The following is a 17214-nucleotide window of genomic DNA, read 5'->3' on the forward strand; positions in this document are numbered from 1 at the left end:
ATTTCTCTTGTATGGTATCTTCTTAGAATAACGAGTTCAAATTACTACCATTACTATAATCGGTTGTGTTCGACATAAAAATGTTATTTTGCTAATCAAATTTGAAATGAAAACAATCTCATGGTTTAAGGTTATAGGTATACTGAATTACCGAAAAATGATAAATTCTAAACCGTTTGAGCCATACATAAATCTGTACGCCGTATCCTCTTTCTTGGAAATTTAGTTCTTAAAATTAACCTTTCAGTGGCTCCTATTTGAGGGGGAAACACGACCCGTCAAGGAGAAAAAAAGAAACTTTAAGGGCTGGACCTTTTGGAAACCAAAACGTGTATCCGATTTAAATAGATCATTGTTGTTACTACAAACAAATTATTTCGTGTAAAATTGATATAAACAACATTAACTTCAAAGACTATTTCAGTTCATGACTTCGTTGTGATTCTATATGTACCTATTTCACTTAGTTAAACCCGCGCATGAAATAAAGCATTCTATGTGAAATATTAAATTATGCTGAGACAAGCACGCTAAAAATACAAAAAATAAAACAGACCACTAGCATATAATAAATATAATTGACAATGATTAGTATTAATGTGGTTTTAAAAATCCAGACTTTTTTCAAGCTTTAATTTTACTCATAAAGCCTACCGATAACTTTGTCTTGCTGAATCGTATCCCTGGACATTTGCCGGTCTTAACTGGAAAAATCGTAGAGCCTACCGGAACCTAAATAAGGTTAAAAAAAAAAAGAATAGCATAATTACCTACTTTTATCACTGTATTAAGCAGTCGCCAAATATGAAATGCTATATTTATGTTGATTAATCTACTTAAAATTGTAATCACGATTGATGTATTCATTTGATTATTCTGTGTGAACTCATTTCAAGATCCTGAGATACACACACATTCACATTTATTAATTAATGTATAGCTATGTTTTGGAAGTGTGTGTCGAGGGCGAGCTCAGGGATAGTTGTGCTGTAGGGGTTGTTTAATTTCAATACCGATGGTTCTTTGGCTAATAAAAGCCTATCACATTCTTGTGTTCTTAAAATTATTATTGAATGCAGTTTTGCATTTTTTTTTTGCTTATTTTTACTCATTTGTTTTCGTTTCTGTTGCAGCGGCTGTCGTCTTCCTGTTACCCGGAGAATTCCGTTCTCGAGCGGGCTGTTGAACTGCGAGGATTTTTCACGCCAGCAACTTTCCGCTCAGTGTTCAATACGATTTTAATATGTTTACCAACCTTTACCCTTTCAAATTATTAAACGTTGTGCGATCAAAACACATCGACTGCACGTGATTTCACTTTCCTCATTTCGCTATCTCATTTTCGGTTGTGGTGACAGCGCATTATTTATGTAGCGTGAATGAGGTATTTATTGCAGTATGTCGTGTCATTTTTTTTCTATGATCCAAAAAGCGTTCCTGTCTGTTCCAAACAGCAGATAACCACCAGCGTCTAAGGAGACTGGGTTGTGTTGCTCTCGAGATGGTAGGAATATTTTTCAGTGTTTACAGGTATTGAATATGGGATTCATTCAGAATTAACGTTCGGTCTTTGCAGAATAACCAGTGCCTGCGCACTCCGGCTCGGCTGGGTAGTCCTACTCTCACCACCTCAAGGCCGCGGCGCTTTGTGCATAAGTAAGGCTCTGGCGGACAAAGTGAGATGCTTTTCACACATGAAGGAGCATCGAAAGCAAAGCAAGTCGCGTTAAAAAGCAGCAACACAGTGATGGATTCTCTAACAAGACCAAGGTTTCTTATTTGTGTTACGTTTGTATTTGCTAAAGTCAACACCCAAAATCAGCCCTCCGTCTTTTAACAGAAATCGCAGTGCATTTGTTTTCTACGCAAAATCCTTCTTTGAAACGCGCTTCTAAGTATAAAAACATTATTATTATAGCCCTTTTCAGTCAGACCATGACATTAGTATTAATCCGAACCGTAAGGAAAACTATCCAGAGACCACAATTACACGCCATCACACGCGGCTGCGGATCCAGCATCAAGGACACGAGCTGTGAAGATCCTTCTAAAACTACAGGGTCGGTGATCTGGGAAGCTTCACACCCTGGTCCGAGTCAGAACTGGTTGAGGGTGAGGGTGGGCCAGTGTAAACTCTCACTTTAACTAAACACCTGTTCTGGGACACGAAATAAAACAGGAAAACACCTCATGTATTTGAGCCTCCAGTCGGTTACAAAGGACTGACAGATTGAGGAGAAGCAGAGAGGAGAGCTGGTAGCTTACAACTTATTTCTTACACCGAAGTCCAACACAAGACGAATTGAAAACGAAATGTGATTTGTTCACCTGCCCATCCCTCTGTTTCTCACTCTCTCCAGATCTGAACGTGTAATTAATTGCTCAAGGCAAAAGTAATGAATGTTAATGGGCCATCTGTACAAAGACTAATTAAAATCTACCATGCTGGGGTTTAAAAAAAAACATACCTAAGCAACTGGGCTGAGTTGAGAGCTGGAGAGAGAGAGAAAGAGAGAGGCCTGCATGGGAGGGGCTTGGTGGTGGGTGTGAAACGTGTTTGACACGTGGAAGCCAAACTGGTCATATCTCGCTTCGGAACAAAAGCAACTGCAATGGCAAGAGCGGAGTGTCCCGCTCGCGTGGAGCAGGCGCTGGCCACAGCGATTGTTGCCATGGGAGGGAGGGAGGGGGGGTCGATTTGTTGATGACCGTTTCTTGCAGGAATTCAGCTAAGAGCTGTGTCCCAGCCGACCGAGGTGTGTAAAGCCACTGCTACGCTCAAGGTCTCTCACACGCCAGGCTAGTGTTGACAGATGCTTACTAGTGCGTCTTTCCTCGTCGCTTTTCCATTCACAATTTGTTTCGCCTGTCTAAGCCCTGCGCAGTCCTTGTCGTTATGTAATGGGATGTATGGTGTCACTGGACTTGCGCTGGTTAACTGAGTTCGGATTTTCCACGACATCCCGGCTAGCTGACCCGCAGGCATGTTCTGGGAAGGGTCTCATGTGGTCTTCGGGTCCTCCATGCGTTATTGTTCCTGTGAGAGCACTTGTCAGAGGACAGGACTTCAGACACAACCAGACCTCAGATAGAAACATACTGTCCTATTTGCAGTGCCTTACAAAATGGTCAATTCATTTGCCAGTTCCCCCAAATTATATAAATTAACAATGACTTTTGTACAACAATAATATTTTTCAGGGTCTTCCTATTAATTTGTGAGCCATAGGATTTGTTTTCACTTAATCTTTTAAGTGACAAATTGTATCGTGTTGTTCCATACGTTTTATTCAGATAATTTAGTATTCACTTGACCACATAACTTTTATGCACTATTTGACTTGCAGAGGGATAATTAAATTATGTTCCCTTTTCTACCATTGTACCAATTTAAATATTGTATGAGAATACATTGCATTTGGTTAAAGGTATTTCAGAAAAGGTACTAGGTAGGTACCAATTCAATCTACAGGAGACAGATACACTTCCTAAGGGTTAGCAATGCTGTATGAGATATTCTGTGTCAGTGGTCTATTAAAGTATTATTAAGTTATCTGTAGCTGTTGACATATTATATGCACTAAAATTCACTAAACCGCATGTAGATAAACAGCCTCTGGTAAGTGTATAGAAGAGCCTCTTATTCTCAGCTTTAAACACACTTCCAAATAGTTTCTACTCGTGTCTTCTGGTTCATCTCTCATCTCTGCTTTTCATCATGAAGGATGTCATCTGTAAATTTAATCATCTATCTATTATTAGTGGCTATATAGTAATTCTTCCTCATGTCTGAGTCACCGCACCTCAGAACGTGACTCATGATAAATTCTTTTTAGAGCCACAGTGCTATTTTGATAATTGGCCTTTAAATTCCCAGATTTATATTTAAAAACCGTATGTCCTCTTGTCAGAGCTAAGATACTGAAGACATAATGCTTGAAGAGACAGGGTTATAATGTGCTGTATTAATACAATACCTGGATAGGTCAGACAGAGCAAATATCTCCAATGGATACAGATGATCCTTTCATTATTTAAGGAAATCTGTCTGGTTCAGCTTCAGTGAGCATACATGAGATACAGTGCTAAACACTGAAAACAGCATTAACTGTAAACAGATAAACCCATCATACACTTTGTAGGTCCATTGGTGGAAGTTAGCAATTCAACATTAAAATAGTTTGGCCTGCAATGAAGTTATAGTCAGAGTGCGGCATTTTCAAATGTAAAACTTACTATGAAAACAGCATAAATGAGCACTTGTGCTGTATCTGTTATCAAAGCTAAAGCCTTTAAACTCACTGTTGCAATAGCAGAGAAACCAGCAGTATCCAGATGGGTAATACGTCTAGGAGAAATTAAAACACCCCAGGTTTCCTTAGTATCTGGAATCACAGAACTGGTGAAACTGTTAAATTAATAGGTGCATTAATTAATTTATTAATTGTAATCTGAGGTAAGACAAATAAGAAAATGAAACCTATTTTTTTAGGGCATTAACTGTAACTGTACTGTGAGCGGTAGTCCACAGTGAACACGGAGATGAACAGAGGGAGGCAGCATTCATTTCAGACTGGTGCAGAAATCCCAGAACAGCCACCTCATTCCCCAGCACTGTCACCTTGGGGAGCAGGGTCCTTATCACATCAACCCATGAAGACATTATTACAGGGAGAATGAGTGGAGCTCGATCTCTGAGCTCATTCCCTCTGCCATAATGGTCCAGGTTTGTGGTCTGACCAGTGATTCACCACCATATTAAAACCGTTGTTCTGGCGAGGAGGGCACGCACATGCATGTCCTATACGTTGAGAATGAGCAAGGGATCTGCACAATCGATGTTGCTAGCTCCCTGTTTCGACAGGCCGAGTCTCTTGCAGGCTTCATGAGAATGTTAGGTTAGTTCCAGACAGGAGGAGGCCACTCAGACACTCCTGTCCACTTGCCACATCGCCATGCTCCCAGACTCTTACCTACCAAGACTGATCTAATGAATTCATTCAACCTTCCACTTAGCAAATACAAATGGTTATAATAACAATAATTAATGTATAACAACAAGATACGTGTAAACCCTTGGAGGATGCTTAGCTGTTTATAACTCTGTGGTGTGGCTGATGCACATTGTCACAGATTCTTAATAATTTCACAAGTCTCCGATCCACAGTTAATGAAGAGATTACTCAGTGGCATGGACAACTGCAAGAGCACACAGATTTCTAAGGAATTGATACACACAGTGGATTTGTGTTTCTGGTGTGGCTGAAAAGTTTTTTTTTTTAATTTTGTTCGCCGAGGTGTTAATTAAGCCCTGGACAGATTAGTTCTCCTTCTACATTTTAGCAGAAAGGACTGGCAGCTCAGGCAGTTTATTAGTACAGAACACACTGAGAGCGTATTGCTTATGCACAAATAAGTGTCACACATGGAATTCTACCCTTACTTGTTGCTTCACATGTCTTTATTTGTAACAGCATTATTCCAAGGTTTATTCTGACTCTCATTGCTTACTTTTAGAAAGCCACTGATTTACATTTATATTTGTTTTTGTGGCTGACAATTTTATCTAAAGCAACATTTGCACCTTTTCTTACAGCTGTGTATTTTACTGGCACAGCTTTGGCTAAGTACCTTACTCAAGGGTACCACAGTAGTGTCTCAACTAGTGCTGACAACAGTGCTTCATTCCAGTTGTGAAGGCAGAACCCTGACTACTGCTCCCTGTTTTAAAATGTAAAACATAGCACGTCTAAATCACTAGACTGCACAATGTACTCACAAGGGAATGAAGGCATTTCTATGTTATAGGACCTTAGCAACATCATTCTTTCAGCTTGGTGAAAGCCTTTTAAATTTCTCCTCTGGGCTCCCGAGTGGCACTGAGGTGTAGGCCACAGAAGCATAGGAATCAACTTTCTTAAAATGATGAGTAAAGTAATAATAAATAATAATTCCTTACACTTATACAGCTCGTTTCTGGATACTCCACTCAAAGCGCTTTACAGGTAATGGGGACTCCCCTTCACCACCACCAATGTGCAGCGTCCACCTGGATGATGCGATGGCAGCCATAGTGCGCCAGAACACTCACCACACATCAGCTATTAGTGGGGAGGAGAGCAGAGTAATGAAGGCAATTCATAGATGTGGATTATTAGGAGGCCATGATTGGTAAGGGCCAATGGGAACTTTGACCAGGACGCTGGGGTTACACCTCTTCTCTTTTCGAGAAACGCCCTGGGATTTTTAATCCCCACAGAGAGACAGGACCTCGGTTTTACATCTCTTTCCAAAGGATGGCACCTTTTTACACTATAGTGTCACTATACTTGGGCATTAGGACCCACATAGACCACAGAGTGAGCACCCCCTGCTGGCACTAACACATCTTCTAGCAGCAACCTTAGCTTTTCATCTCATCTGAAGGATGGCGCCTTTTTACAGTATAGTGTCCCCATCACTATATTGGGGCATTTGACCCACACAGAATACAGGGTTACCTCCCCCTACTGGCACCACTAACACCTCTTCCAGCAGCAACCTTAGTTTTTCCCAGGAGGTCTCCCAGGTACTGACCAGGCTCACACCCACTTAACTTCAGTGGGCTGCCAGTTGTGAGTTGCAGGGAGATATGGCTGCTGGCACAAAAACCTTCCACAGAATCCAGTACCATCTGGGAGTTTGGAGAATGGAGAGAGAAGCCAAGGAAAGATCATGGAAGTGCACGCCCCAAATAGTCTGAGCAATAGCACAGATCAACTGATGGACAGGAGCTGGTCAAGGGAAATATTTGTGAAAATCATGACAACCCCAGCTGACTTCACATCACCAAACACGCTTTCACCACCTCAAGTTTTTTCACCAGGGAACAGACAAGCAAGACTTGGAAACTCATGACAGGACTATTCAGACACCTGTCACAACAACTTCTACCACCGCCAGTCACACCAAACCACACAGCAAAGAGAGGTGGTGGTTGCTGGAGACTGTTCACAGGAGATCTGCAAGCCAGATTTGCATCAGGGACTCTGAGTTCACAACAGAATGCTGCCTCCCTAGAGCTGGGGTAGCTCATATCTTTCATACAGCAGTAAAACTCCAGCTGTTGGACAAATGGAACAAACAGTACAGTTTCCATAGAAAAAAAAATCAAAATACCTGGAAATAAACTGAAAAGATGAACTAAATCAGTTGTTTTCTAATGGTTTTCCTGCCAGTAAAGGTGTAGAATTAAAAATGTAGTGCATCAGGGCAAAATGAGGATGAGGACATAATGTGCAGAAGAAGACTTTAGCTTTCTGGGCCACTGGAAATCTTTGCAGAAACCAATGGCCATCTGTAGAAACACAAAGGATTATTAATGAAATGAGATAGGTACTAACCAATGAAAAAGAAAGGAAAGGAAAAAAATAAAATAAAGAAAGTTCTCAAGGGATATGCACTGACCCTAAAGAAAAAAAGAAAGACTACGGGACAAAAAAAGCATGAATGAACCAAATAATTAAGTGTTTATACCCAAATAGCAGGACTAATAAGACTAAGTATTGTAATTTAAATGAAGGGTTGTTGAGCTACGATTATACAATGCTGTAGGTACATAAGTAATAGTAAGCTCATTTAGAATATTTTGTAGAAATCTGGTCACTGGATTACAAAACTATTGTTGCTTTTTGAGAACATTTTAATCTGAAATTAAAATATGTTGAAATCAATTGTAACATATCCGTATGGAAGAATTTGTTACGAAACAGGAAACCGCACATCATCTCAAGAGTCACAAGCACTAATCAGGCCAGTTTAAGCAGGGGTGCGCTACAGGGATATATTTTAGGTCCACTGGTCATTGTGATCCTTATTAATGATCTTGATTCTGTTATAGTGAGCAAACTAATGCAACTTGCTGATTATACAAAGATAAGGCCAGTGGCAAACACTGAAACATTGGGAAGGGAATTAGAAAAATGCTTAGATAAAATTGAGGATGGGGTAGATCATTGTGTGAAATTCAACATTGATAAGAAAGTGTAAAGTGATCCACACTGTTAGAAGGAACAAACACTGTGCTTATTGCATGGGTGTTTCTGAGCTGCAGAAGTTACATACAAAGAAGGTTCTGGAACATTCTGTAGATTCTTCTTTGTCTTTGTCAAAACAAAGAGGGCAAGCAATAAAATACAAACAAAGTGTGTGATTTAAATCCTGAGAAGTTATGTATAAACTCTTTAATGTACTCTTAAGATCTCATCTAGAATACAGTGTTGAGTTTTGGTCACTGTAGCACAGAAAATACATTATAGCCTCAGAAATAGTTAAAAGAGGAGCAACACAAATATTATTAATCTGGGGAACATTGTAGATTCACTTAGCTACTAAACTGCCAAACAAACAAGATAGCCCCCTCTCATTTGCAGACACTTTGTGTGTTAATATGCTCTGGAACAAGACCAGAGAAGAGCAACCAGATATATTCGAGGCTGTGGGAGTCAGGAATAAGATGCCCAGCTATTTTATCTGATATGCTGTCTTCTCTCAACAAATGGCTGGATGTAATCCTCTAATTATTTATTTGCCAAACAATTAAACAAGCTTGGTGGGCCATATTGCCTTCTCTTGTTTGTGAACTGTCTCATGTTGTTAAGCAGTTAACAAGTTTTGCCTGGCGTCTGTTAATCTCAGTCAGCGAGACAGGCAGAGCAGAGGCATTGTATCATACTGAGGTCTATAATGAAGGCTGAGGTAAAGATCAGGATAAAGTTGCACTATGTTATGATGATTAATAATTAATCTGGACATTTCACTAGAGTTGTCTTAGTGAAGTATTTTGCTCAACAGAATCAGAACCCTACCTCAACCGGGATTTGGACCCACAGCCTTCTCATTCCATGGCTTGAGCCCCAATCACTCCTCCACACAGTCACTGTTTCCATCCACCAGTGCTGTGGGATTGAGAGTGCAATTCTGGCCATCGTCACCAGGTGACTGTGATCTGAACTCCCTAAAGAAAATTTGCACAGCACCACTGGTGTAGATTGGGCACTAGGAGGCCACAGCTCTTTTGGCTAAAATAAAATACAGACTCAAGAGATTTGAACAGACGAAAACATGAAAACACAAAGGTGATACTGGATGGCAAAGGAGGCTTTATTGCAGAGCCTTTTGTAGGTCTTGGCACCAAAAGACTCCAGAACAGCCACCCACCATCTAACACTGTGAGGCCCGTTATATAACAGACAATTGATCACACCCGTGTGAGAATACGCAGTTTTAATCCATCACCAATAATCTAACTGATTAACTCATTTTCACCCAGTTAGTCTATTTAAAAGTGGCCTTTAAGGGCCTGTAGTGCAGGCCAGCTGTTAAACAGTCCCCTTGAAGCCCAGCCTGCAGTGCCCACGGCTGGGGAAGGCTCTGTCCAGTGGGCGTGCTGGAGGAGTGTTCTGGCTGACCCTCGTTCTCCCTGCACACCCTGAGCAGCACAGACGCTGTATGTACACAGGTCCCAAAAACGATTGGTGACTCAGAGTTGATTGGGTATATGAAAAATATAATTGCTTATTTCTAATTCTTGTGAAGAAAAAAAAACAGAATAATGTACACCTTGCACGTGATTTTAGCTTTGTGTTTCCTTAACATTTAATGGAAGCTGCAGTCTTTGAAATTTCAGCTAAGCTGCTACAGTGGTTTTACAATTGTATAAACGTTTTCTTCCCCACTGCTGCACAATTCACAAGAGCCAAGCCCTGATGGAGATGAATTGCATTATTGTGAAAAGATGTGAGATTGTCCAGAGCAGGTCTAGCAGCTGGGCTGACAGCTGGAGGACAGTGGGGTGGGTGCCTGCAGTCCAGATTTACAGTCTTGTCCTGAGGGACTGTAAATCTGAGATCCCCTCTTCACCTCCATTCGCAGGACACTGAATCACTCATTAAAGGAATAAAACTCATCCTTGGGACCATTACCCACTCAAATGTATGTGAGCTGTTCCATGCGTTACTATCTGTCACTTATTAAGTGAATAACTGTTAACAATTAGCGGGAGTACCAGGTGCACTGTACCTTTGGATAGCAGTCCTGCCCAGACAGCTCCACTGCTGTGACCTCTGCCCAGTGTCTGAGACTCACAGAGCCTGTCTGTATGAAAATAAGCCATCCGGACAGAGCTACAACATATTAGGGACACAGCTCCCATCACAAAGAGGAGCAGTGCAGTAAGCAAATCAAGCTAAATAAAAATATAATTCAGAACACCTGTCCCCCTACCTGTCTCTTCCAGTGCTAGAAAACTGTGCTCCGTTTTTAGAAATCTGCGTCACTGAAGCTTTGTTCCTTCAGTCTGCTGGTCCCTTTAACTGATTCAATAGGGAATAAAAATAAAATGAAATGTTTTTCAAAAGGCAGGCTTTTACTGTTCTATTGAAACAACCTTATTGATCCTAGGATCTTCTCCAGACGCTTGTTGGACTATTTTAGCGTAATCTCTGATAGCTCTCCCATAGTGCCAGAAATGCTAAAACAGGAGGATTCCCAGTGCTCCATTCAAAACATTGTCTTTGGTGCCACCTAGCGCTGTGTTGATGTGATCTGCAGCTGAATTAACATGGAAAGGTGACGCATTCATCTTTCTCCGTTTTCGTATGAAGCAAACTTTCGATACTGTGAACAAATTACAATACAAAACTGAAGGCAAAAATTAATTGCATTCAAATTTAAATTAATCTGTACCTGGGCAGTTTGGTACAATTTGTAACAACTTTCAATTGTAACGTACGAAAAGCAGCGTAGTAACTGTGGATGATCCCGTGGTTAGTACGCAGCTCCGTACGTAACATGCAAGTTCTTTGCAATTGACCCGTTATGATTTGAAATGCCTGAACAATCTTCCTGTCTGAAATAAATTGTTTTGGAGTGGAGAACTTACAAATGTACAAAATACATTTGAAAAACAATTTGAAAACAAAGTACCCAGTTCTTTTTTAAGTTTTCCCTTAGACTAACGTATTTAGTGAACAAAAGCAAATAAGATTGTGCAAATCCACAGCAATTCAAAACACGGGAGGTTACCAATTTCATTTTACAGGTAAACAACGTTTAATAACTTTGTCATCCTGTACAAATCAACTAAAACTAAGGCATAATATCCGGCATCTGTTGTTGTTCTGCAGCTAGCAGTACCTGAAATTGATTAAACCTGAACTTGAACTTGAATTCTTACAGAAAGTCTCTCGATTGTAAAACAAGTGTAAAAAACAAAACAAAGTGCAAACAGTGCATCAAGACAATATACAAACAGTAGACAATGTACAAGTAAACATGTAGACAGTGTACAAGTAAACTGCTGCACACCGAGGTTAAACCTGGTTAGATTCCATTTCTCCTCTGATGTGAACTGGTTTGTGAATATTCATCCTTAAGTTTCATGAACATAGTAGTTTTGTCCTGTAGATAGTCCTTTTGAGGACAGCCGGCAGCCATATAACCCTGCAGCTCACAACTGGCAACCCACTGAAGCTAAGCAGGTGTGAGCATGGTCAGTACCTGGATAAGAGACTCCTGGGAAAAACAAAGGTTGCTGCTGGAAGAGGTGTTAGTGGTGCCAGCAGGGGGCGCTCACCCTGTAGTCTGTGTGGGTCAAATGCCCCAATATAGTGACGGGGACACTATACTGTAAAAAGGCGCCATCCTTCAGATGAGATGTAAAACCGAGGTCCTGACTCTCTGTGGTCATTAAAGATCCCAGGGCTTTTCTCAAAAAGAGTAGGGGTGTAACCCTGGCATCCTTGCCAAATTTCCCATTGGCCTTTACCAATCATGTCCTCTTAATAATCCCCATTTATGAATTGGCTTCATTACTCTGCTCTCCTCCCCACTGATAGCTGATGTGTGGTGAGCCTTCTGGTGCACTATGGCTGCTGTCCCGGTGGGGCTGCACATTGGTGGTGGAGGGGATCCCCATTACCTGTAAAGCGCTTTGAATGGAGTATCCAGAAAATAAGGAATTACTATTATTTACAGTTCTTTTCAGATGCAGAGGTCTGTTGAACTATTGTGTAAAGGATGTTACTGCTGTAATAATAATAACAATTTAGCATTGCTGTCTTGCAGTCCAGGGTTCAGTTTCAAACCTGGGCTGCTGTCTGTGTAGAAATTTGTATGTTCTCTATCCGGTTTCCTCCAAATGTCCAAAGACATACTGGTAGGTCAATTGGCTTCTGGAAAATTGGTCCTGGCTGCCTTGTGTCCTAAGCAATGGACTGGCATCCCATCCAGGGAGATCCTACCTTGAACCCGTTGCTTGCTGGGATAGGCTGAATTAACAAAGGAACTATACTATGCCCCAGTTACAATTCTGAAAGGTGGGTCTTCACTTTAGTTTAGCAGGACCCAGAGGCTTGTGTGCTCTCCATGTGACTACAAACCTGCAGCTGATGTGTCAGAATGACCACCAGATCCACAGAAATACTGTCTTCTAGGTTTTGCTTCAGCCCAGCTCAAGTTCAAATACAAATTCAGATTCAGACTCAAGAGCTTTGTTGGCATAACCGATGAGTTACAGTGTTGCCAAAGCAGATACAATCAACACAACATTTACCAATGTTTAAACTACAAACATATCACTGGACATTTACAGACAACACATGAAACATAAAATGTTATTGTGAAACAGTTTCGCTCTCAGCTTTGACAGGAGTTTGCAAACTGGGCTGCCAGCTGTACTGACTGTCCTCCTCCCACCTTCAGAAGGAGAATCAGAAGCTGTTCGGATTCTGGCTGGTCTAGGTGTTCTACAGTATTTGTTACTTCAGGGATGAATGTTTGTCCAATCACAGAAAACAAAGAACAAAAACATCAAATATAATGAAATGTGCACAAAGAATGGGAAGCTTTCACATTCAAGAGAAAAGTTAGGATTGACCACATTTGTCAGACAAGACAGTGTCTGACTATGTTCCCCGTGGTTTTTGTACTAACGCAATGTTACCCCTCCAGAAGGGCATTTTTTGCAGATGAATGCAACCAAAGTTTGGGAATCTCAGTTTCCACAAAGCCTCGGAATAACACGTCTTACCTGAAGACAGGTAGTCATCTGGGAATCGTCATTGAGAAGGTGAAGTTCAGGTCTGAGCAGGTCTGGACATACTGTATCTGTGACAATGAGGATAAGGAGCGATTCCCAGTTGGAACTGCTAGTATGGTATGTACTGTATGCGATGGTAAGTATGCTGCATAAGCAAGTTTATAATGGATCAGCAGGTGTGCACAGTTTTTAAAATGAGCCATATTGTTGTCCCAGTCAGAGCTGCCATGCATCTTATCAACTTATTTCCCATAAAAAGGTAACTGGGAGGGCATATTAATTCAGATGAGGGAACAGGTATATAGAGACCCTGGAGACCCCGACACCAACTGGATTTTGATCTAGCTGAGCTCCAGACCTGATTGACATGCTGACTGTATTAGAGAGTTGCTTGATTGGAACCTTTGAAAGTCAGAATCTCGACTCTCAGGTTGCCAATCAAACACAGTGGTCACAAACTTGCTCACAGGGACTGAAAACAACAAGCGAGTTTGGTTTTGTAACCAGGAAGAGACAAGACCCCACATTAAGCAATTTGATCAATTCCTGTGTGAGAGTTCAGAGCAAGTTCCCATGGAGGGAATTGTCTTCTATTTCTATATTATCCAGACATTTTCAAGCTACTGTACAATGAGATGGTTATACATTGGCCAAGGTGTGGAAAATACTTCAGTGCTTTCGATTACCATGACAAAAAGTTTGTAAGTTTATGCAGAACTCACTTACAAAACAGAAGTATCACTAATACTATTGGCTATTGTATGTCTGTTAGATCTGCCTATGCTGCAAGACGTCAGAATCTAGCATATAACCTGCGAAAGCCGAGGCATCCTGCCTGGGTCGCAAATAGAAAACCAGCCTTTTCGATATTATCCAATAGGGGGCAGTGTTGGCATTTATACCAAAGATTTTAAGCATACAACTGAAAATTTAGAGGACTTTTACTACCGCACAAAATCTTTTGTTTCTAAGCAACACAGGTGTAGAAATTAATTAATTAATTTTAATGTAATTCTGTCTATACTTACAGGTAATACAGTTTTCATCCACTTTCAACTGCTTTAGGGGAACCTGTCGAGCAACGAGTGCAAGGCAAGAAACACGTGTTGGGACACCAGTCTATCTCAGGGCACAAACAAACATGCTCACACCAGGTCCAATTTTCCACTAACATGCCTTTGTACTATGAGAGGAAATTGGAACTCCCCCACAAACACAAGGAAAGCACACAAACTCTAAAGAGACAGCAGCTCAATTCTAGAATTGAACCCAGAGCTCCAGTACTGCAAAGCAGCAGCACTAACCCACTGCACCACCCCCATCTATACCTTACCTTATAAGGTAAAGGATTTTCCATTTCATTCAATATGATTCATCACTGCTGCTTTTAACATTAACATAAGCCTAAGAAGATCAACCCCCGTTTCCACTGTGTGTCTCTGACTAAGTCCTGACTTTTTCAGTTTTGGAGAGTAAAAAAAAAAGTTCCTGTCCAACTATGTAATCATGTTCATCGCTTTCCCCTACGTCTCCCACATCTGGGTTCTCTAAGTAAGCAGGAGAGACCATTGCCTTTATGTACAATTTGTTCATTGTTTTTTAGGAAAAAAAAGAATATTACATGGTACCAAATACAATAATGAAAAAATGTGAAAATCAACATGGCATGACAGACTTGGTACCTAAACAAACTGTGCAAATCCAACAGTAATGTAAAAGGAATACAGTAGTAGAAAAAAAGTAAAACCAGAATTGTGAAAGAGATAATTAAAGGTAAAAGAGAAAAAAAGACACACAAGTAGTCAAAGGACAGAAGAGGAAAGCCACAGTCTTCAGGGTTTTTCTTATGTAAGGGCTGTTAGAGAGATTTTTTTTTTTGCAGTTGAGCCACTTAGTGCTGAATTAAAATCAGAGGTTTCCTCACACATGACCCAATTAAAGCTGTGAATGATTTATTAAAGAATGCTGTTTGCTTAAGGTGCACATTCAGTACCTCATGGACATCTGTATCACCCTCCTAACTGTGAATGAGTTTTGCAAGTCTATCCTCCTTCCACTCTTGGGAACTCAATAACAACATTACAGAGATGAGATGCGGCATGTGTTTTTCATATAGTCACAGAATGAGTGTGGTTTCATATGAATTATGTTCGGGTTTTGTTTTGCACCATATTTCCTGTTCAAACCTCTAATGTGCTGCAGTGCCCTTCCACTGCTCTGGAACTGGGAGAGGAAACTCGCATTCTTGGGGGCCCCAGAGTCCCTCTGCTGTCCATCCTGCTTCTCATTTTAATGAGCCAGATCTAATTATTGTGAATCAAAGTCACATCACCTGTGCTTCATGTTTTATTATTGTAATTGTAAAACCTGCAGGGTTCCATTGTAGATTACTAGAGGTGTTCATCCCTATTCCAGCGAATTTGTACATCTGTGCCCAGGAGCAGTTAGGTTCCATTACACCCCCTGACATCACACAGCAGGGATCACACGGGCTAGGTGTCATGAGGCAGACCCATTTAAAACTCATTATTCTGTCATTTCTGACTTTGGTTGCTGCATTGTATTACAAATAATGTTTTTGCTGACTCTACAAGTTAAAATGACAAAAAAAACAAGGCATTATACTTATGTAAAGTAAGAAGGTACAGTTAATAAAGTAAAAAAATAATCTTCAGTGAGACTAATGGATAATAGCTCCAAGGTTGAATAGGTATAAGTTTACATGCTTTTGGTATTGTTCTTAAATAGTGAAATCCACTTGAGGATGCACTTTTAAACAACAAAGTCTATGCTCGGGTGGCTCAGTGGCGCAGTGGCTCAGTTCTGGACCTGGGGCACTATCTGTGTGGAGTTTGCACGTTCTCCTTGTGTTTGCAATGGGTTTCCTCCCACAGTCCAAAAACATACATGTAGGTTAATTGGCTTTTGGGACAGTTGGCTCTGGTGTGCATCTGTGCCTGTTTGTGTCTGTATGCCCTGTGATGGACCAGGGTGTATCCTGTCTTGCGCCTCTTGCCTGCTGGTATAGACTCTGGCTCCCACACGACCCTGTACTGGATAAAGTGGAGGAGGACTATGCTTCTGCTCCTCCCAGCCTGCGGTCTTCCACTTTAATTCACTTTTAATCAGAATTCGGCAACACTAGCCTCTCAGTCCTGCCACTCCCACTGGTTAGTCTGCTCTGATCTCAGGGCAACACAGGCCAGGAGCGGGATTAATCTGGCCACTGACTGTCAAGCTTCTCACTTTCAAAGAGAGCGCTTACTACATGGCAAGAGTGTGGGAGAATGAACTCACTCTTATGCTGCGCAAGCAAAATTAAACCCATTTCCCTGTAGCTCTGGCATGTGCAAGGAAAGCAAAATTGTCTTTAGTTCGGAAGCACTGAAGTACTGCCCTGCTCATTAAGTGAGCCCGTCCATGCCTTTAGTTTCTGTAAGGGCAGCAAAAATCAAGCAATTATTTTTTGTAGCACAAACATTTACATGCGTTGCCAAGTGAGGAAGTCTAAGTGCACCTGAATCCATTTGCATATGATTACTTTGGAGTCCATGCAGTGTAAGGGGAGTGCAGAGACAGTGAATCAGATACAGAGAGAGAGAAGCAAGTGCCCATGTTGCTGCTGTTAATAGAGGGGTTCTGATCCCAGTGCCATACAACCGCAGCCCCTACGGGGCCTTCATGTCTGCAGTTCGACCAAGCTCTTTGACAAGACAATTATGTGTTTATAAAGAGAGTAGTTTAAAATGCTTCTGGGTATTAATCTGCTGGCAATTAAAATCCCTTTAAGACAAGCTTGACCACTGAACGTCAACTCTAGAGCTTACTTTTGACCTTTCAGGGGAGACTAATTTAGAGGCATTCAGTCTAATCCTACAGATGAGCCTCCGATCCCAGCTTCCCAGCCAAGTACCAACATCAGATGTCAAATATCTGAAACTGCGGTTCCTCTTGTAGTGGACAGGATTACTGCTGCAATAACATAACATCAGAGGGTAAAACTGACCTGTTCTGTGATAGTCTAATCCCAGCTCATGATCCCTATTAATATCAGTGGGTGAACAATCCAATGCTTGGTGATCGTGATCTGTTCTCATTATGGTTAGATGTTCACATTTCCATTAGATCCTCTGAGA

The sequence above is a fragment of the Lepisosteus oculatus genome, chromosome 1 (assembly GCF_040954835.1).
Source record: "Lepisosteus oculatus isolate fLepOcu1 chromosome 1, fLepOcu1.hap2, whole genome shotgun sequence".
Lineage (NCBI taxonomy): Eukaryota > Metazoa > Chordata > Actinopteri > Semionotiformes > Lepisosteidae > Lepisosteus > Lepisosteus oculatus.